A 21,836-nucleotide genomic window follows, 5' to 3' on the forward strand; every position below is an offset into this window, starting at 1 on the left:
AAAACACCCGCCCCCCATCCCTCCTCTCCTTCTCACACTAACAGACTTTGAAATGATCTCTCAAACAGCCAAGGACAGAGGGAGCGTTGAGATGCTGCAGATCTCTTGGATCAACAAGATGATATCTATTATGTCTTTGTTTTCGGGGTTTTTTTGCTGTTGTTTTCCAAGCAAAATATAGCAGGAACTTCATTCTGAGGATTATTCAAAGGGGGGCTGAAGCTGACAGCTCAAAAAGCACTGTCCTCCAACACACAGCAGAATTCCATTATAGTTCCAATTAACAATGCAATGAGAACATTTTTCCTCAGTCAGACATAACCATGGGATTTTTGCACACTTTTTTTTACAATAACAAGTTTCGATGTCTACCATTACCCCAAATAATGTGCAAAATAGCTATTTTTCTGAATTCTTTATTATTGATGCTTTTCTTACAAAATCATATTGCAGAAAACGATGGCTGGTAACCAAATATCTTCACATTGCTATGAACAGCCTGCTACTGGTGGCACATTTAGTTCCAGCACCTTTTGGGCTACACATTTTAGTGTCAGGGAGCCATTCCTCCAGAGTACATGGTGTAAAATTGTTACATAAAAAGTACAGTTGTAGCGTATGACTTGGCATGTATTTTTTTTTCATGAGACCTGGTGGCTGGAATCGGACGGAGCTCATATTCAAGAAATCAATGATATACATTTATTTTGCTTTGTTTTAAGCTGTCAAAAAAAAACAAGACTCACACAATTAGCCAAATCTTTTGTACACACAAAAAGGAAATATTGGATGGATGTTGAGGAGACCTGCTGTGAAGTGTTTCACACATACGCAACAAAAAGAGCAGGTTCGTGAAATGTAATATTTTTCAATTTGGTGTTACAAAGATTTTAAAAGAAACATGCAAACCCACATTTTCATTAACAAAATAGAAACAACTAAGCTCCAGCACTACAAGCCAGAAAAAACTTCTGAGAACAATACCCGTCTTAATTAAGTGTACACATCTACACTGTTTATTTCCATAATACCATGCTGTGTGGCTTGATTTTCCATTCCTTTAAAGAAGTGTGTTGGCTAAAATCCCACCAAACGGGGCAGAAAATGGGTAAACTCGGACAGATCAAAGACATTCAATCTCTATCGTCATTGACAGAATTTACTGTTTATTTTTAGTGACGTACACAAACACACCAACATGTGGTCACATGCATATATCATGTAAACAGATGGAAGCACAGGCAACAGTCCAATCACCCATTAGCCTTCAAACATCAAATCAATCTTTCAGTCCACAGGTCATCTCACCAGAAGCTCAAATGTGCAGGATGTCCTTGGATTTTTTTTTTTTTTTTATCTTTGCAGTGTGTCCTTGTCCTGCACACACACAAACACACTTTGGCGCACACTGTCACTGTCACTGACACACACACTAAGACAAAAGGAATGAAAATCAATAAGTAAAGCAAAGCACCACTGGGCTGGTGTGAGCTGCTGTAGGCCATTAAGCAGTAAATAATTCCAGGCAGCTCTGACGAGACTGAAGAAGCACGCGCAGGTGGACTGTAAATGAGCATAAGGGAAGGGTGTGTGGATGACTGTAGAGACAGAGGAGTTCCTCATGAAAAAGCCTGCAAAGAGAATGGATCGAATAGGATGACATGAGAGGGGTGGTTGGAAGCATGCATGAGCAACAAGGGTCTTTTAGAAAAGGAACAAAGTACAGCATGTTTTCTACTGCGTCAACAAACATGTCTGTGTTGAAACAGGGGAGGTAAAGTATGAAAAATAGAGCAGATTAATCAAGAGGATAAGAAGGAGACATGCAGCCATCTTCCTACGATATTAGTGTCTTTACTGACCCTGGCTAGCTCTCACTATTTGATTGATAGCAAAGCAGATCAATATCAGAATACGTTACTGGGGCAGCCCATCAGGTGGTCCTACCATGTAAAGGTTCTGAATTTACACTCCAGGCTCAAATTACAATTTTCACGTGTATACGAAATTGTTCATATATTAAATAATTTATCAAACAGAAATGTGATACACATATACATGCTTCTCTTAAGACAAATTGCAAAAAAATACAGCAATCACTTGGCTTTCTTTTTTTCTACAACCACTATCAGGTTAAATTTTTGATTTGTTGAAAAATTTGATCGGCACAGGTGTCTTTTGTACCTCGTCACATAGTGACACTTTAAGCAGCGTTGGTGCTTAAATTTAAGCAAATAGTCAGCAAGAGACAAACAACAGTCTCACAAGAGACTAGAACCAGTGTCCAAGATGAAAACAATGGTTTGACACAGTAGCTGAGCGCTGGTCTGTTCGACAAAGGTCTTGCAACTGGCAAGTAGTCAGTAGTCTGAAGAAGGGAATTGTCACATAAATAAAATCAGATTTGAGAGCCCTTCTGTAGCTGGTAGAAGCAAAAGGCATGTTGCTGGAACATTTGCAAAGAGACAAAGAGAATATAAGCATGCATCCTTTCCAGCAATATGAAATAACAACTTTCACTCTGGAAACTGGGCTGATTTGGTTTAATGCAACTCCAGGCAGCTTCAGATGTATTTGAAATATATTGAAAACGTTTGTGATCATTTATTTTAATCACCCCCATTGTGCTTTACAGAGCCAAGGGTGTGGCTCCAACCTCTTGGCATAGTTTTATCTAGGAGGATCACAGATACTTTCAAGAGGGGACTAAGTAAGTTTTGCTTTAATTCAACATTGTCAAACATATTTAGCTGTGAAACACTTCCAGTTCTTCATCTGAGCTTCATCGGTCCATCGGTCAAATGAGTAAATGTTGGAAAACCAACTGAAAATTCAACTTAAAGGGATAGTTCACCTTTTTTGACATGAAGCTGTATGACATACCATACTAGCAATATTATTTATGAATATTTTCTTACCCCCTGCTGCGTACTGTGAGCCGAGTTCCAGCCTCGTTTTGGCGTTGACGAAGGTAGTCCGGCTAGTTGGCTGGGGCCACAAAAATATTGCTAGTATGGGATGTCATACAGCTTCATGTCAAAAGAGGCGAACTATCCCTTTAAGCTCCAGGGAGGTCAAGATCCCCGATCTGAACACATGTCTTTTCATATTTGAAATCAGAATTGCAAAGGATTCCTATATTTGTAGAGACAGATTTTAAGTTAACAATTGGGGGGGTGGGGATGATTGGACAGTTGGATCTAGTTGAGAGTAGATTAAGACTTAAAGCTGAAATGGCTTTAACTGAGGTAATTATAAACTTTGACACCCGCCCAAGGGAATATTAATAATACTGAACTCTTAAAATCCTGGTTTCTTTAAATATACTGTTTAATTTAATGAGAATGATGTGGAGGGTCTAACCCACATTAAAGAATTATGCTTCCCAATGGCAATGAACTTTGATAGTGCATTATAGGCTCATTATAGGCTTTGCTATATTTGACTGCTTAATTAAGTCATACACTCATGGCCATTAGTGAGGATAGTTGCACACAGCTTCACAGTCAAAGACTTAACAATCATTGTTTTAAATAACAATGGCTGTAACATCACACAATGTGAAAAACTTTTTTTCTGTTGCTTGGTTTAAAACATTATAAAGTCAGGCAAACACATTAAACCTATGACAGTGTTTCCATTTGTGTAAGTGGAGAATTTATCAAAAGGTGATGGAAAGAGTGAACTCTGACTCATCATCTTAGTCATAGTTGTTATTTAACTCTCAGTGTTAGTATTGTTTTTCTAGCTCTTAGTTTAAAAATAATGTTTCTATTACACCTAACCATTATTATGCAATCAGCTGCTGCTCAGCTGTTCATTGCCTCTTCTATTTTTTGGTTTATATTGTGTAAAATGTTTTTAATGACTGACAATTTCAATATATTATTTGAATTTTACTGTATAGAGAATCTGTGATTAATTGCATATTGTCTGGAAGTTATTGTCATGGCTTTACAGGTGGCAATGGTAGCTGGTACATTGTTTTGGTCCAGACTGATCATTATAACTGTGTTAAGAATGAATTGTCATTTGAGTGTCCAGAGAAAGTTCTTCTCATGCTATAATGACATAAACAACCTTGGTTTCAAGTGAAATAATGTTACAACTCTGAGAAAATCTGCCATAATTTGTCATAGATATTCAAGATGAATCGTAATGATTTTGCTGATCCTTTGTTATGCACCTAATGTTAAAACATTTTTGTTATACACTATAAAGGTCACCATCTGCTGGTAGGATTTGCACAGAATTTTTAACGAGATTTGTGGATCACACATAATTTACTGTGTTGATTTTTGTGATTACCTCATTTTCTGTAGCGTCTCGAAATTGATATTCACTCTGTGGGTGAAACCTATTCACAATATTTGATTGGATTGCTACGAAAACTGGTGGAGATACTCATGTTTCCCACAGAAAGACCTCCAGTTTTAGGGATGCCATAACATTCATTTGACTGCTCTTATCAAATCAAAAGTTTCAACTGTCCAACTGTTGAAGATGGCTTTGGTGCATAGACCACATGTAACAGTTGTTTCAACAGGGTCGGAGGTGATGCCAATGTAAAAGTGTTGTGATGTGGAATACCAGTAATGGCTGCTACGGGTGGATCAGAAACAACTCTGGATCAGCACTCATTCACTTTATTCAGAAAGTGTCGACTTCTCTCTTGAAATACAATGTCAGTAGACTAAAAACAAAAGTGGTGGTCCTACTATAACTAAACAGATATTAGGTATCGAAGACGCATATTTTTTCAGGTCTCCACTGTCACTCTACCTTCAAACTTCTGCTTCAAAAAGACAGCAAACTCAAAGAGTCAAAATATAAGTTCACAAACCAAACCAGTGGGAAACATCATGGTAGCATCACATTTTCATTATGAGCATTTTACATTTAGATTATCAGATATATTTGCACAGAACTCAGGGTATACCTTTGTAGAGCTGCCAGCAAGCCTGTAGACTATTTAACTTGTTAAAAGAATATCTAACAGAGACTTTCAGAAATGAGACAGCCCACTGAGGAGTTTATTCCTGTGTCACATATTTTTCTCCACTGACATGTCTCTTTGGGAGACTAGCAGCGGGTCCTGAGTCTTTTCTATCCATTGGGAGAAGAGATTCTGACACTAATTTGTGACCAAGTATTTCACCTTATGGTTTCTGTAGCAATTATTGGAGCCATTTTACACTAGATACACATCTAGGGGACATTCTGATACCAAACTAGTATTTTTCAGACCAACGAATAAAGAAAAAAATTGTAACAGAGCATTTTAAAGCCTTTTTTTTTTCTTTACTGCAATGTGTTCCTTTAAAGGTGGTCTGAAAAGTGAAGTGGCTGAAAAAGAATACTTGTTAATGAATGAAATTACTCTTAAATGTGAATGGAAACGTAGACTTTGCCTGGTAAAACTCTGCCTCCATGTCCACCTTTAAACTGCACTTAGGATAACAGATGTGGACACTTTTACACACCATTAGCACAGCTTGCAATGTGTCATCTTCTTAAGTATGAATATTTTGTATATTTCAGTTAAAATCACAGATAAGTATACCACAACTATGCATTTAAAAACAACAATGTTTTTGATGATAATGATGTCTGTTCAACAAACAGAATTATTTTTACATCAAGGACTTTCTCTAGACCTGGTTTCTAGAGTCAAGCAGGCTGGAAATGGTGATGGAAAGCAAATGAAGACGGCAAATAATGCTTCCCGACAAACATTACTTTGTCTGAACAAATGAAAAGGACAATAATCAACAATTTCAATGTGTTAGGGAATTTTGTTAAGAATGTTCTGTCTGTCAAAAAGCTGTTGCCTGTGTCTGTGTACGCGAGGAAAATACCCACCTGACGCTGCATGGAGGGGTGGGAGGAAATGGAAGGCAGCAGTAAAGTGACAGAGAGTAAGGCACAGAAATGAAGTGTGCTGGTGGAGGAGAGATTTTCTTGGGAACATGATTGATAGAGCAATCCGAGGGCAGGGAAGAAAACATGTGTTGAGTGTGTCTACATGTTTGTGTGTGTATGTGTCAGTATTAACCAAGGGGTAATCAGAGAGGCTTGGAAGTTTTAAATTTTGGAATGGATTGACTGCCAGAACTTATTCCAAGTAATGCTCCTCCACAACATTTAAAACACACACACACATACATACAGTATTTTGTCAGGTTTACTCCCTTTGCAGCAATTTTCTCTGCTCCTCGTCCTGCTAGAGTTTGTGGAGCTGGTGAAAAATAGAATAACACATAAGATCAGCCAGGAGGAGTTTTTCCTTTCTGCATACATACTCCCCACTGAATCAGTCTCACAATAAGAAGCTATTATCAATGCATCAAAATGGCAAAATTTTCAGCTTATAAGCGAAAAAGGTTGGTCGGCAGGCATTACATGGTATAAGGTGTCATACAACCAGATCCCTATCAAAGACCTGTGCCTGTGCTAAACATCCAAATGTGTACTGTATGTCTATGCCATCACTTGTATGCTAAACAGAACAGACAAGCTGCCAATAGCAGGTTAAATGAGCTATCTGTCTAAATCGGTAATTGGGAATTATGTGAATGAAACCTTAGACAAATTGCTCAATTTAAAATGACAATTACTGTTGGACATTTGGATGATTTGCATGGCAGAGCTGGTGATCAAACTTTTTTTCTCAATATTTTCTTGCTTCATTACATTGCTTGCCATGTCGCTCAAGTTCAAGTTTTGCCCTTTCATGATGCTGTAGGCAAAGTAAAGTGAAAGGGTCACTTGTTTAACAAGAGAAGACAAAACAAACTGGAAATATGTAAGCTGTAAGCCTGCTTTCGTAATATTAACAATAACTTGTAAGAAAATTAATTGAAAAAAAAGTGTACAAAATTAATGAAAGAAGCCATGATACAGTAGGCTATCTCTGAGTATGGCATACAGACTCATTCAAAGGATTCAAAGTACAGTTGAGTCAAGCTATGGTTATAGCTCGATTTGGCCATTTAGATAGACATAACAGAAAAATATGTGAATGACAATAGCTTTTTTCAAAATTCAGGTCTATAAATATTCCGTATTAAATATGTAGGAATGATTCGACCCCCGACTGCATTATTTAAGTATGTTAGCCTGGTTTTTAAAAGCTCAATTTTGTAAGATTTCAGTCAGAATAAGGTAAGGTTTTTGTGTTTTTTAGTGTCATGTAAATACGCACAAAAGAAACTGAGATTAAAGACCTCTTTTACAAGAGCATCCTTAAGAAGAGAGCAGCAACATCACCATTAAAGCAGAATCAGGATCAAAAGATTAGATTCGATTACAAGTACTGAGACAACGAAAAGCAGTTTAGCATCTTACCAGAAGTGCAAAGAAGCAGAAAGTGTCAAGTATACACATGTGCAGTAAGAGCAGAATGGTAATAAACTGTGACTATAAATATAGGTATGACTATATACAGTATGTAGTTGCAGAATGAGGTAAGAGGCAGTATGAGATATGTACAATGGATATACTATGGACAAGGTAAATAAATAGAATGAATATGTAAAAATTAGCAAACTATGTTCAAGTACAGCAGAAAACAGTTTAGTGCAAATGTTCAGTGGCAGGTGCGTGGCCGTCAAGGCCAGGGTGGAGGGGTGAAGTACAGTCACTGGAGGTAGGTGTGCATAACATTACAAGATGAATATCTTTAAATTTGTATCTATCTATTTATCTCTCTTTAAATGTCATAAAAATGTTGAGGTAAAAACAATCAGTTAAAACATGTACATCTTAAAGTACTGTATTTGCCACTAAGTAACATAAATGGCTTTAAATTCATTCTGTGACATAACCCTTTTTAATTTCAAGTAGTTTGGAGGCTGATTTATTATGCAAAGCAAGCAGCATATTAATGGCCCCCTTTTTCCCCAATCCAATATGTGATCTAGGAACATATAGCAGGAATTCTGAGAACAAGAACAATTCCCGTTTTTTTTTTTTTTTTTTAAATGCAGGCCAGTAAATATGAAAAAGAGAAAATATGTGGAGAAGGGACCATTGAACAAAAGCTTACAACAATCAATGGCGGTTAAGAGACTTGGATCACCTGATAAAACACAGAGCTCTTTTGTAGACAATACACAGAGCACTTAGGCATTGTAAGTATGAATTTCTGTAAATAACATCAACTGAGTTGTTAAGTCCATCCTCTATCCAATATCTCATATTGGTTGTTTGTCTTGCTGGATGAATGATGGACCAGGGTCTTCCCTGCCTGTTATCCATTGGAACCTGGGAACGGTTCCAGTCCCCCGCGACCTTGAATAGGAGAAGCAAATGTGGAAAATGAGTAAATGATGGAGTTTCAACTCAATATATGGATAACAATGTGGAATTGCCAGATGAGTAGGTCCCAGTACACAGATGGTACTTCACAGGTGGTACTTATATACTAGAATTAGTCTAATTGACAGATATAAGACTTCCTCTTTTTACATATTTAACCAGTTAAATATTTTCTCTTGACCCAAAAACATGCAGTTTGGGCAAAAAGTATTTGGTCTCTCTGGAATTTTGTTTTTACAGTTAGTCGGCAAAAAATTACACAGAAAACGCTACAGCATTTCACTTTATTTACCCATAATCTCATCGAGAAAAAAAGTTAAAGTACAACCACAAACTGAAAAACTCCAAGTTAGAATAACTTTATGAGCTTATATATCTAAATGTTTTGTTTTTGTTTTTTTTAGATGATGTGATGTCACTTGCTTAAAAGACTTGTTAGAGGCCTTTTAAGCAATGTTGCTGTGTCACCAGATCCCAGCAAATAAATCAGTAACTAATATGTTACCAAAACTCAAGTGAAGGATTGCCAAAGCTTAGAAAAATAAACTCTTCACTGTATAGGCTCTTTGATTTAGAGAAGCCGTTTCTCTGTCCATGGTGCTGAAGAAAGAAAACTGGTGTGTGAAGCTCATCATGGTGCTGAAATCAGATACCCTCCGCAACCAGAAGGAGAGCTACTGCGTAAAATGTCTGATGTGAATACTAATGTTTAGAATGACCCAGACAGAACATTTGGCACAGTCAGGGAGGGAAGATCTCTGACCCTAAAGAAGTCCAAGGAGAAAAACTAAAAGGAGAAAACACAGACGTCAACACAGAGAACAGTAAGTGGACAGATGGGACACAAGAATTTAATAGACAGAGGAACAGGGGGTTATGAAATTGACTGATCACATAAGATATCAGAGAAAGATACGTATGTAGACTGTGTCTAAAAAGTTAACCTACGTCACAAGGGGCCCACCCCCACTTCCGCCGCTGTCCCCAGACACTGAGGGCAGCCCTTCTTATTTATCACCAGTGGACATGGGCTTCATTAGAGGGCTAAAGCGTGGTCTCTCTTCATGTGACTCATCCATCACTGCTCTGTTTCAGTTCTCTGCTCTGCTTGGCAGATGCAGCAGGAGAGTAATAGTAATTCTTCCTGGTTAACAGGAATCCCGTGGTCACGTCGTCCACCCACGCCTCTGTGACATTCAGGCAGCTGCGATAAATGAGCTGTGGAATCCCGCAGCTGATGTGGAGGATTAAAGGTCTTAATTCCCTGGCATGATTAGGGAGACTACAAGAAAGGGAGAGACAAAGTGCAGACATCACCCAGCGCATTTGCTTTATCAACCTATTATGTAACTTCTTTGTTTTTAAGAAAGGATTTCTTAAGACAAGATGAAGAATTTTGCAGAAATTGTAATCAACAGCAGCTACCTTCCCAAGATAAAAGTAATCATTTCAAGTTCTTCTCTGGCATCAGCCGTGGCAAAATTAAAAAAGTGTTTTCCTGGAGTGTTTCCATTTGAACAATTAAGAAAAAAAAAGCCTTCATAAGGAGGCAGGTGTGTGACTCTGAATCATGACAGTTCATTAATTGATCCAACAGTTATAACTTAGTTAGTTTTAGGAGCCAAATCTACTTGTTAAGAGTTTGGAAAAGATTGTTTTGACTTAAAATACATTTTCCCTACATTTAACTGGTGTGTTGAACAATCACTCTGCTGGACAAACTGTGTAATGACACAAGAACTGAATTGGCTCAAGGTTATTTTTTGCATCACGTTAATATTAGTGAATATCAGGCTACATGTACATCGATAATGATATTTTTTTTATTAAATATCAGGCAGTGGAAAGATTCCGGTTTACTTTCAAGTGCATAAGGGGAATTGCTTCTGCAAGTACCTCATACTGCAGCTCTGGATGGTGTTGACAGTGATGAGATGGCCTTTTGCTCTACACAAGCAGCTATTACTGTCAACTCCGTCATCTGTGTGGCCCAGAAAAAAAAGCAGGCCCTCTTTCTGACGGCAGCACAGAGAAGAACAAGGGCAAAGATTCGCCAACTATAAGGTCAAACAGTCATATCCTCTTCTGCGGCATTCTCTGACAGCAGACACTTGGCATTTGAATTGAAGAATATTTAATGTGTGAATGTATGTGTGATTCCATCAGCATGTGGGAATAATGCTCAGGTTAGATCAATAACAGGACTTGATTGCTTGCTTATTGACTGAATTGGATGCAACAAATATATAAAGAAGTTATTCATCTTTGTCAAGTTAAGTTGCATCTCTAAGATTTACACTTTGAACAGCTTAGAAGATAAAATACAATTTGTTACATGAAAGCTTCAGACGTTTAATTTGACAGATTAATCTGCGCTCTTGTTGGTGCTTCCTGCTGCCTTTATCTGCAGTTCGATAGCTCCCCAAGAGATTTCTCACAGCAGATTCCACAGGCACACTCAGTCACAACAAAGCCAACCTAATGTCATACCAAAGCTGCAAGCAGGCCATGAGGAGATGCCCTAAATCTAGCAATGTGTTGTTTGAACAGGAAACAAATCATCTCAGAAACTGACAAAGCCAATTAAAAACTGCATGTTGCATCCACAGTGGGAGCAGCTGCAATATCATGATTACTGGATGCACATTATTGTTATGTTTTGCACATTAGAGTTTATACAAAATCAGGTGTGAAATTAGCTATAAAATGTAAACAACACCTCTATCTCTCCACTTCTTCGTCGTGCACTTTTCTTGGAATTTTTGTTTCTTCTACCTGGAACCATTCCTGCGCTCTTTAGTGTTCTGTCTATTATTGATTACCACATAAACAACAATATGAGGAAAAATGTTCTTTTTTTTTATTTCAGCTATCGACAATCAGGATTATTCTGCTTATTTTTATTTGTTTTAAAACAGGTTATGTTCCAACACTTGTCCAGCACAGAGACTCTTTAACCCAACCTACATACTTTAAACAAATACCACTTAAACACCCTGGACAGGTCACCAGTCTATCCCAGGACTAACACAGAGACGGTTAAGAAAGCAACAATGCATGCTCACACTCACAGTTAATTAAGAATCACCAGCTTACCATTCGTGCACATTTATGAACTGTCAGGAAGTGGGAATACCCAGAAAAAAAATCCACACAGGCAAAGGGAAAACATGCAGACTCACACAGGACACACAGGAGCTGCCATTTACCCACCTCTCAACTTTGTTTCTAAACTGCTAAACCTAACCATGTACTTTTATATACTTAAACCAATTAGGAGTTACAGTAAAGTTGAGAGAACTTGAGAAAATTTTGGGTCTGAAGAGGTGCAGATGTGGGTCTTTTGCACGACACTTTGTGGATAAATGCCACCCCCTCCTGCCTGCTTACAAGTGTTTCTGGGCATGTTGAAATGGCAAATATTGCTGTTTTGTGAACATTTTAATGCAGGTTGTTGTAGGTTACAGCTGATTTGAAGACAATGTCTCTTTTTAAAAGAAAAATTATGTGAAAATGTAAGAGAGCAAAAGAATAGAATACTCACACTAGTCGTGTCATCTCAACTTAAACTCTGAGGAAACTTAATATAGAAATTGAAAATTATGTTGAGCATGTCAAGTATTATAGCGTAATATACAAAAAGACCATTTTGAAAATGTATTTATGGAGTAAAATGGAAACACTGTTTTAGTAATAATATTTTAAAATGATTCAAATATTGCTGCACAGAATCTTTATTCGTTGCTTTTATATCTTGCAGAACCGTGTAGCACATAAGTAAGAAAAGAAAAAACCATGCCTCAGAAAATTCAGAGGTGTGAGTCACTCTTTTCCAGATGTGGCAGAAGATGAGTTGTCACGTTAGTCTGCCCACTGCATTGTAAGCAGGTGGATTTACGGTGTTGTAAAGGGTAATGTAACTCTAACAGGGCAGTCCTCCAATCTCGTTAGTGCTCCAGAATCACCTCTGAGACTAATAGCATTCATGTCGGCTCCTCCGATTCAACCCCTGTTTGATGTGTGTGTATATGTGGTGTGAGCAGGAGAGAAAGTCCGGGAAAGGCCCTCTTTTTACGTGATGTCCATGCCTATCCCCCACCTTGGTTCACCTTGGTTCTGCTGCACACCTCCTCTCTTCCATTTTTTCTGGGTTCCTTTGCTCAGGAGCAGTGGTTTGAAGAGAGAGGAGCAAGAGTTGGCGAAAGGGGGAGAAAGAGAGAAATGAGGAGGTCTGAAGACAGGAAGGTGATAGAGATAAAAGGAAACCTGTAAATCAGTGAAAAGTGGAATAAAATGTGGGATGAAAAAAAAGCAGAGGTTGGCATAGCATCTGTGGGAGCAGGTTGGACTGATGTGTTTCACTTTGCACTGCCTGGCATTTCTGAGCTCATTCAGTGAAAAAAGAGTGGATATATAAGTCAGTGTTGGTGAATTTGGACCATCTTTTGAGAAAGAGATATATTTGGAATTCTGCTGAGAAATAATTACAACTGCACATAAGTAATGGTAGTTTGGAAAATGCAGTTTAAGTATTAAATTAAGCGATTCTTACATTTACATTTACTGCATATGAGTCCAAGATATTTTGGGTTTACTTGATTTATTGATATATCTCCATTTTTGTCATCCAGGTCTGTAACAAATTCCATTACATCCCTTTAGCAGATGCTTTTATCAAAAGCGACTTACAGGTGAGAAACACATTTGGTAGGTATGTGGAGTTCAGTACCTTTCCCAAAGAGACCTCAGTAGGTGAACTGGGGATCAAATTAGCAACCATGTGAGGGAAAGACACCCACTCTATCTCCTGCGCTATGGCCACCCAAATAATGAAAGATGTTTGCATATTCACCCCTCTACAGCACAGAATATCAATTCTTGGAATTTGGTGGAATTTCAGTGTGTAAAGGACAAGGGAATTCTTGGAAACTGTAATCTTTGATACGTCAGATGACATTGCGCTAAGAATCGTCATTCATAGCTCATATAACCACATTCTCAGATCAGCCACATCATAAACAAATTATTTGATTAATATTTTCCAGTATTATTCAAGTCAAAACTGAATTGCTGGCATCTTTAGCAGTCATGTTAACAAGCAAATCAGGTGTTAAAAACAGTGTAAGAGTTTTTACAAGTCAAAAATACACTCTAGGGTCCATTTGTAACAACAATGCATGAATAAAAAGAAAAAAAGCTCATGCATACATCTTTCTCTACACAGACAGGTAAATATATATAAAGAAAGAAAGTGTGGTGAGAATGTGTTCACTTTACATAGTCTTTACACCATGCGTTCACACACTTAATGAAGTTTCTCTCTGGAAACTGAAAAAAAGGCGAATTTAACATAAAACATCATCATCAACATCAAACATGCCATGATCCATCTGTGTCCCTTCTTCTAGATCATCTCTCAAGGTGGATACTGTACATATTAATTCACAGCAGATGAAAAAGCGGAGCATATTGGGTTCAATTTGTGCTTCTTTTCTAGTCTTACTTTTATTGCCATGTCTATTTAGTCATGATAAGCAAATGATATACAAATGTTGAGATACAAATGACAAATTAAGGATTGTCTTTGTCCATTTATGGCTAAAAATAGGAGTGGAAATCATGTCTGTATACGTGGGTACAGTTTTACAATGATTAAGATTTATGAAAGAGAACCACATGTAGAAGCAGCTTTAAGAAACCGGGCAAAAAGTATGCTTGTGCACATTTCTGCCTTTATATAGACACACAGTTTTGTACATACAGATTCATGCATCTGGCCCCAGCAGTTTGCAAATTTACCACAAAAGTGAACTAATAAAAGTTAAAACGGTTTACCATAGTGTTTGCCCCAGACAAACTCCTGCAGATTTAGGACGTATTGTAAGGTGACCGTGTTTGACTGACTCCTCTAAAAGAGTTAGCTGGGTACATTCAAGATTTTCCCAGAGAGGGTGGAGCTCTGCCACAGCAGTTTTACACTGCAGTTGAATGAGAAACTAAGCCAGCATTGGCTGTCCTCCCAGAGGCTGAATGATGAATTATAAAGGACCGTTTGTCTCTGTTTACCCAGACAAATGTGTCCTTGCTCAATGTGTTTTTAAAAGAGGGATGGACAGGGAAACACTGACTATGTAAAACTGAAGCTTAGGTATATAACCAGACTGCTGACGACCGAGTTCTTTCTTATGTTCACCATCACACTTCCCCTTAAACTGTGGAGTCTCCTGGTGCATATTAAAACCATCAGGACTAACAAATCCATTGCACGGAGGGCTGGAACAATGAAGCTAAAGGTACAGCCAAACAGCCAGAAACCATCTGTTTGTCCTGATCAGCAGCTTTTCTTCTTTCATAGCCACACACGGGTAGACAGAGGGAGAGACAATAATATACAACAGAATTGGAATTGATTAAGGATACATCTTATGTGTAAAGAACAAATAAACTAGAAAAGCACACACAGAAAAGGCATGTAACAAGCAAAATGTATACTCCATGACAGTGAATATAGATTAACCTCTGGCAGCCATAATTTCCCTTCCTGAATATTGTATTTCTTTCTAGTGGGTAAAATATAAAGTCGCAGTAAATTCTGAGAAGCACATATGAACTGAAAGTATTAATGAAAGTAAGATCTGCCCCAAAAGAGGATTTTCTCTGATATCAATATGTACAGTGTCTGAGTTGGAAGACCAAACTTATAGACATCTGAAATCTTACGGAAAGGAATATCGTCCTCAGAAAAACAGCCTCCAACAATAAACGAATAATTTTCCAATGTGGAATTTTAGGAAAAACTGCACGGTGGTGTGGTGGTGTGGTGGTTAGCACCGTCGCCTCACAGCAAGAAGGTTCCAGGTTCAACTCCTGGCTGGTGCTTTTCTGTGTGGAGTTTGCATGTTCTCTCCGGGTACTCCGGCTTCCTCCCACTGTCCAAAAACATGCATGTAAGGTTAGGTGTGAGCGTGTGTGTGGTTGTTTGTCTGGTTTGTCTCTGTGTGGCCCTGTGATGGACTGGCGACCTGTCCAGGGTGTACCCCGCCTCTCGCCCGATGACCGCTGGGATAGGCTCCAGCCCCCCTGCAACCCGACCGACGGATTCAGTGGGTATAGAAAATGGATGGAATTTTAAGAGTTTTATTATGTTGTACTGTCACCTGCTCAAAATATCACTTTGTGGTTTTTGCATTGAGTTTAGTCTTTACTAGAAGATTTGAACATATTGTAATCATTCTTCTTTTTTTTTTAAATTTGGACTTGATGCCATTAATATTGTGTCATAATCCTTCATACAAAGGGCAGCATTTCTCGTGACAAATTTTTGCCATGGAAACAGCATTAATTCTCCCTAAGTGCGTTTGCATTTATTATTCAAGGTACTTGGCAGATAGGTCATTCCAAACATCTGGGAAAAGTCGCAGCAGCTCCATAGTGATGTCTGGGTCCTCATGTGTTGCCAAGAATGACTGCATTATGAGCTCTGTTGCAGGACTCAGGTCAGCCTCCCTTTCAAACAAGATATGATAAAAAATAAATGAAAAGAGAATCTCATCATTTGCTCGTCTTTATTTTTCATCAGATATATAGTTACATATATCCCTAAATGTTGAAACTGAGAAATGTAAGTCTGTATTTTAGAAATATGTCATTTTGAATTTGGTGCCAAAAGAAATGTTTCCAAAAAGTGAGCAAAAGCTGTGTAATGTCATAAGTAAATTGGTAAAACATCTCACAACCAATGGAGTTAGCAGGTCAACGACATTACTGTGTATAAAATCAGTGTCACCACACTGGGAAAGTTTATGTTTCTCAGTTAGAAATTAAAGTGATGCTAGTCTCTAAATAAGGAATTAAGGGAATTTGGGGGGTTTCATTATTGACTATAAATGTCGTAGAGGAAATTATCGCATGGACTTGATCTCGTTAAATTCTGGGATTGATGTTAGTGCCTCTAACTGAGAAATGAATCATGCTTTACATCTCCAACCTAAACTTAGACAAGATAAGTTAAAGAGATTTGCTTTATGCTATGATTATTTCCAGTTTATTTACTTGCATTTCTCTTGTCTGGGTAGAATTTTATTTAGAAATAAATATCATGCTTGCAATCTAGTCTCGTCAGATTTCACATCTGTGAGGACACAGCATCTCCTCCTGTAGTGACTGTAGATCAGCACTTTAAATCTGTGGTGTAGTGCTACTTTACAAGCCCTTAAATAATCCATGGAGCACCACAGATTGCAAATTGGTTCTTTCCTGTGTGCCCTCCAAAATCCCCCCTAGTGTTTAGCCATTGTTTATTTTGTGTATTTACTTGTTAAACTCTTCTTTTGTTTTGTGTGTAAAGAAAAACTGCAGCTAGTCTTGGACCAAAGCAGAAAATAACAAAAATAAAACCTTACTAAATAACTGTTATACAGCTGTTACATTCTAAACATGTCCACACTACCCTGCAGGAAGGTGCCACACTGCCAGAATTTATGTCATTGTTGTTCCTCTGTTTGTGTAAATAGTGCAAACCGACACACAGACACGGTTAGATAAAGGACAAAAGATTTGAGCAGATCGCAAAACAAAGTTCTAATACCTACATGCTGTGATTAGTTAGTGTCTACTCACCCAGTGGGTAAGTTGCAACATAAAAGCGCTTTGTAAAATACGAAGAATTAAGTAAAACATGTGCTGAGTGTGGTGTGTCTGCAGAAAAAAAACATAATCACACATTTCTATAGGCTTATTAGACATGATTGCAGCAGTTACTTCTGTATGAGTCTATTCATCACAAATCTATAAATTTTTTATACCTGCTTTATTCTTTTCAAGGTCACAGAGGCTAGATTCCAGCAGTCATAGGGTGAGAGGTAGAGTTCACCCTCGACAGTTTGCCAGCCCTTGACAGAGCCAACACAGAGACAGACAACCATTTACACTAACACTTAAGGCCAATTTAAAATCAGTTAATTATCCTAATGCTTGCACGCTTGGCATTTAGACTGTAACCCAAGAAGACCTAAGCTAACAGAAGTTCTATAGAATCTATAGAATTATTTTCTCCGTAGTCAGTATTTTTAATCAATCAATATTTCACTGAAATTTTGGAGCCAGTTATGCTGCTACATGGTTCAAAGAAGTGTAAATCTTATTTCCTAAGTGCAGTATAAAGCTAAAAAAGTAGTGACACAGAAAATAGAAACACTCAAAGCCAAGAAACAGTTAGACAGATACAAACTGACAGGCCAGACAGATGACAAAGGGCACGCTGGCTTCCAAGTCCTCTGTTCTTTCATGTTGCACACCTCACAAAAGGTAATTTCTCCTTGCTGGGTTTTTAAATCACTGTGGCTTAATGCCTCAGAGAGCAGCCATACCAAAAAGCCTTGGACTTCTGTAAATTGGCAAACAATGAAGGGAGAAACAATTTACCACAGGAAACAGGATTTTCCTGAAAAAGGAATAAAAGACAGTTAACAGTAGTTGAACAGACATACATATACAGATAAACAAATTTGAAGTGCTGGTGGTATTTTGGAGAGGACTGATAAGATGTTGACTACTTGTGTTATAAATGCAACTGAAAAGTGTCTTAACAAGGATATGCTCTACCTAATGGATATCAAAGAGATGATAGAAAGGGAGGGAGAGTAAAAACCTGAGAGAAGGAACCATGTACAGTAAGTACATAAATCATGCATGGTGGGGAAAAAGGCATGTGGTGATGCCCCCTCTGGGGTAAATTTAAATAAACAGTTGAATTAAGAGAGACAGAGGAAAGTGATTAATAAATGTTTTTTTTAGAAAACTGGGTCTATGAACATTGAAGTGGGTCTATGAACATTGTTCACTGCCTTAGACTCTGACACTGATACACACACCAGTTTTGAGGAGAAGGTCAGCGCTATAGTGCCACTGCTCTGGTTGGTTGAGCATTATTCATTAAAGGACCATAAAGTATAGAGGAAAATGTGAATCAGTGACATTATGATTTTTAGAGTTGCTAATTCTACTTTAATAGTCTTTCTTGGTATTTAAAAAAAAACAAAAACAATATGTGGTTGTAAATTGTGAGATGCCAACATATCCCAAGACTGTTGTTTTCTTTCAGGCAGCATTAATGTGACGGGGTGGGAACTGAACTGACTATGAATCATGAAATGTTAAAGCGAGAAGCTCGTAGATTTTTGTTAGTTTAACCATCTACCTTTTTTAACATCTGGAACTAACTATGTACACTAATTCTAACCTTTTCCATTTGCTGATGAGAACACGCAGAAAAGAAAGGAACTGTGAGTGGGAGGGAAGTAGAAAAGTACCAGGACTGTAAATGCTGTACAGGATTTAAGTCTTGAACTAGTGATCTGTTGCATGAAGCTCTATGAATTAGCACCTTTCACCACCCCCTCCTTCCTCCAAGTGAGCATTTGTGGTTAAATAAACACCAATGAAACATGAAAAGTAGACCTAATCACATGTGAACATGTCTGCAGACAAAGCATGTTGACGTGGAAACAAAGCTGCATCTGTGTCGGGAACAAAGTAAGAGAAAGGTAGTAATTACACAATTCTATATTGTGAAACTGTAAACATAAAAAATGCAATCAAACATGCAAAATCTGGGCAGTCACTGGGCAGTCACAGAATAGGGAGGGTGGTTTTGGTGAAAGTTGTCCCATTCAGTTCAGAGCAACATTATGCAGATGTGAAAGCTGAGATTTACAAGATTCCACCAGCAAGATGAGGCGATATGGACAGCATGGTCATTCTTATGTGCCAAACATATCCAAAGCAGAGGTGGGTTCCAAAGACTTCCCAAACATATCAGCTACTAATCTCCTGATTGTGACCTCTGGATGTTTGACGGTGGGCCTTACAGCATACAACATTGTTGTAGGCCTCCAAGTGCAACAAGCTATGCCTGAATAAGAGGATCCAATTTGGAAGGGATAATAGTGAAGAGATATACAAGATGATGGAGTTAAGCCTCCAGAGATGTTGGCTTATAAATGAAAGACCAGTGAAGGACTGTGCCTGATGGTCACAATGAAGTGATTACCCTTTACATCACTCCAGAAATCAAAGACATGCTGATTAGTGTAAGTGGTAATTACAACAAATCCTATGAGCTCAACAAACGGTTGCACATCAGATAGATTAGACCCTTGAAATGGCTCTGAATTGAAAGCTCTGAATATTTCTTTGTCAGGTGACAGGCTGATGTTCTGCTTTTTTGCTTCCAGGGCGATATTGGACAGAAAAGAAGCACACAATGTCATCAATTTAATGCCTCTGGACTCCAATCCAAGCTGTAAAAAAAACCCTGCATGTCAACCTTTGTGGCTGTGAGCAACTACACTCGTCAGCAGGTCTGTTTTACAATTGTTGCTTTATCAAATGCAATCTGAAGAGGTCAGGTGTAAAAATATATCATTCACGTCACTACATTTTGTATTTTCACTTTCTAGTCTCCGGTAAGCACATGGGAGCTGGGTGTTGAGAATATCTAAAACCTCGGAAAATGTTTCCATCTGGGGGAAAAGTTATTCTTCTTTTAGAAGCTGTGAACCTTTGTGACGTGCTTGGACAGTGAGGCGCTCTCACCTCGTGTTCCCAATCGGCAGCTTTAGCAGGATATTATTAGCTTGGCACAGAAATGAGAGAAACATCAGCTCTGCCCAGACCGTATGCTGTATCAGCCAGCAGCCGGGGCTCCATCTTTGTTTTCATCGACTTCCAGTTCTGCGTGTCTGTTCACGCGTTACACTGTACACTGCAGGACACACAAGGCCTCCCACACACAAATCTCTACTCATATTCTTAGACTCACTATTTTTTTTTTTTGCAAACTCAGAACGGCTCCAGCCCACATAATTGTAGACTGGAGACTATGACTTTATTATCATTTAGCAACATGAATATTTATGAAGCTTGGGTGAGCAGCTTCATTCCAATGTTGAATTAAAAATTATCTTGATAATTTTGTTTAATCAATGGTGAGAAAATGTGAATATATGTGATTAAAATCAATGTTTCATTGACTTTTACACTGCTTGTTGTGCTCGTTAAATTAGTTAATCATTGGGTTTTGATTGTTTCGGGTTTTTTTCCCTCTTGGGTTGATTTTTCTGCAAAACAAATAAGTCAGAATCGCCCACAAACCTTCTTTACAGTATATTTTGATTGTTTTTGGCCACTCGTTGCAAACAGATTATGCAGCTGGGGAGTTTTATAGATGGCAGAAATTTGCACAAGCAAATTTATGTTTTTGGGTTAACTGATGTCATAACTGGAATGGAATAAATATCTCTGCTGTTATTGCACAAATTTGGCTTCAGCACCTTTGCTTGTGAGGTAGGATATAGTGAGCTATTCAGTGTGAGTAACTAACAAGGATTTTGTTAGAAGTCTATTGACTAAATGAAATGCTGCACAAGAAAAAAGCCAAGTCTTTCCAATTTGCTTTCGACCTTTGTTAGACTGACTCCCTTGAGGCAATATGTTGCTTATATCAGACCATCCTTAGCTTGTGAATACAGTCACTAAAGAAACCTGATGTTTACTTGTTTACCCATGATCTTGTTTCAAAATTTCAATTGATCCGATTTCACAGACAGAGGCATTTCAGAAATGACATTTAAGTCAAATGCTCATGAGTGGGGAACAAATTTCACACATTTCAAATTATGTTTTTTTTTTTTTTTTTGTAATGTGCATGTATGTGCTATTTCTGCACTGAGGTGTTGACGTAGTACAATACAGTGTATGATAGGAGTTCAGTTATCAAGAGACTAACTTCTGTTATAAAATGTGCACAAGTGCGTCAGTAGTGTCCGCTAAGGGGTGCTGACAAGTGTTTCATCCCATTTACTGTATTTAAGCAACTTATTTATGGCCATAAGATTAAATATAATGTTTTGTTATGTAAAGTATGAATCATCATCTCTGTTTGGCCCCACTTAAACACAGGCAACCACCCCTCAGCAAATAAAAGCAGCATGTAGTCTTTACAAGTACAACAGACAGTCTTATTTTCTTCTTCTCTCTATAGTGTACAAGTGTGTGACAGTGATCATCTGATTCATTCAATCCAAAGCCAAGAAGCAAGTGTTTGGTGTAATGAAAATGTCCCTTGCTGAATCTTGCAACCCTATTATCACACAAATCTGCTCAGCCCTTGACTTCTATACACAACACAACATTATTTGTAATGAGTATGTGATCATTATTAGTGACAATTTCAAAATTGGCTCATGAGGTCCCGACTTAATTAGATTTCATTCAATTCAATATTGTTTGTTTTTTTAAGGATAGCTCAATTACAATATCAAATTTGCTTTGCGAGTGAATAGGAAACCAAGGGCTTGTGTTTCTATGCAGAACTAAGGCTAAAGATGCATACATCCACAAAAGAGACACATATGAAAGACCCGTGTCTAGTTTTTAGGAGTCAGTGATGGATAATTCAGAACAAGATCTAGTTTCAGATTAAAGTCAGTCTTCAAAGTTAAATAAAGATTTATTTA

This window comes from Odontesthes bonariensis, chromosome 22 (assembly GCF_027942865.1).
Source record: "Odontesthes bonariensis isolate fOdoBon6 chromosome 22, fOdoBon6.hap1, whole genome shotgun sequence".
Classification (NCBI taxonomy): Eukaryota; Metazoa; Chordata; class Actinopteri; order Atheriniformes; family Atherinopsidae; genus Odontesthes; species Odontesthes bonariensis.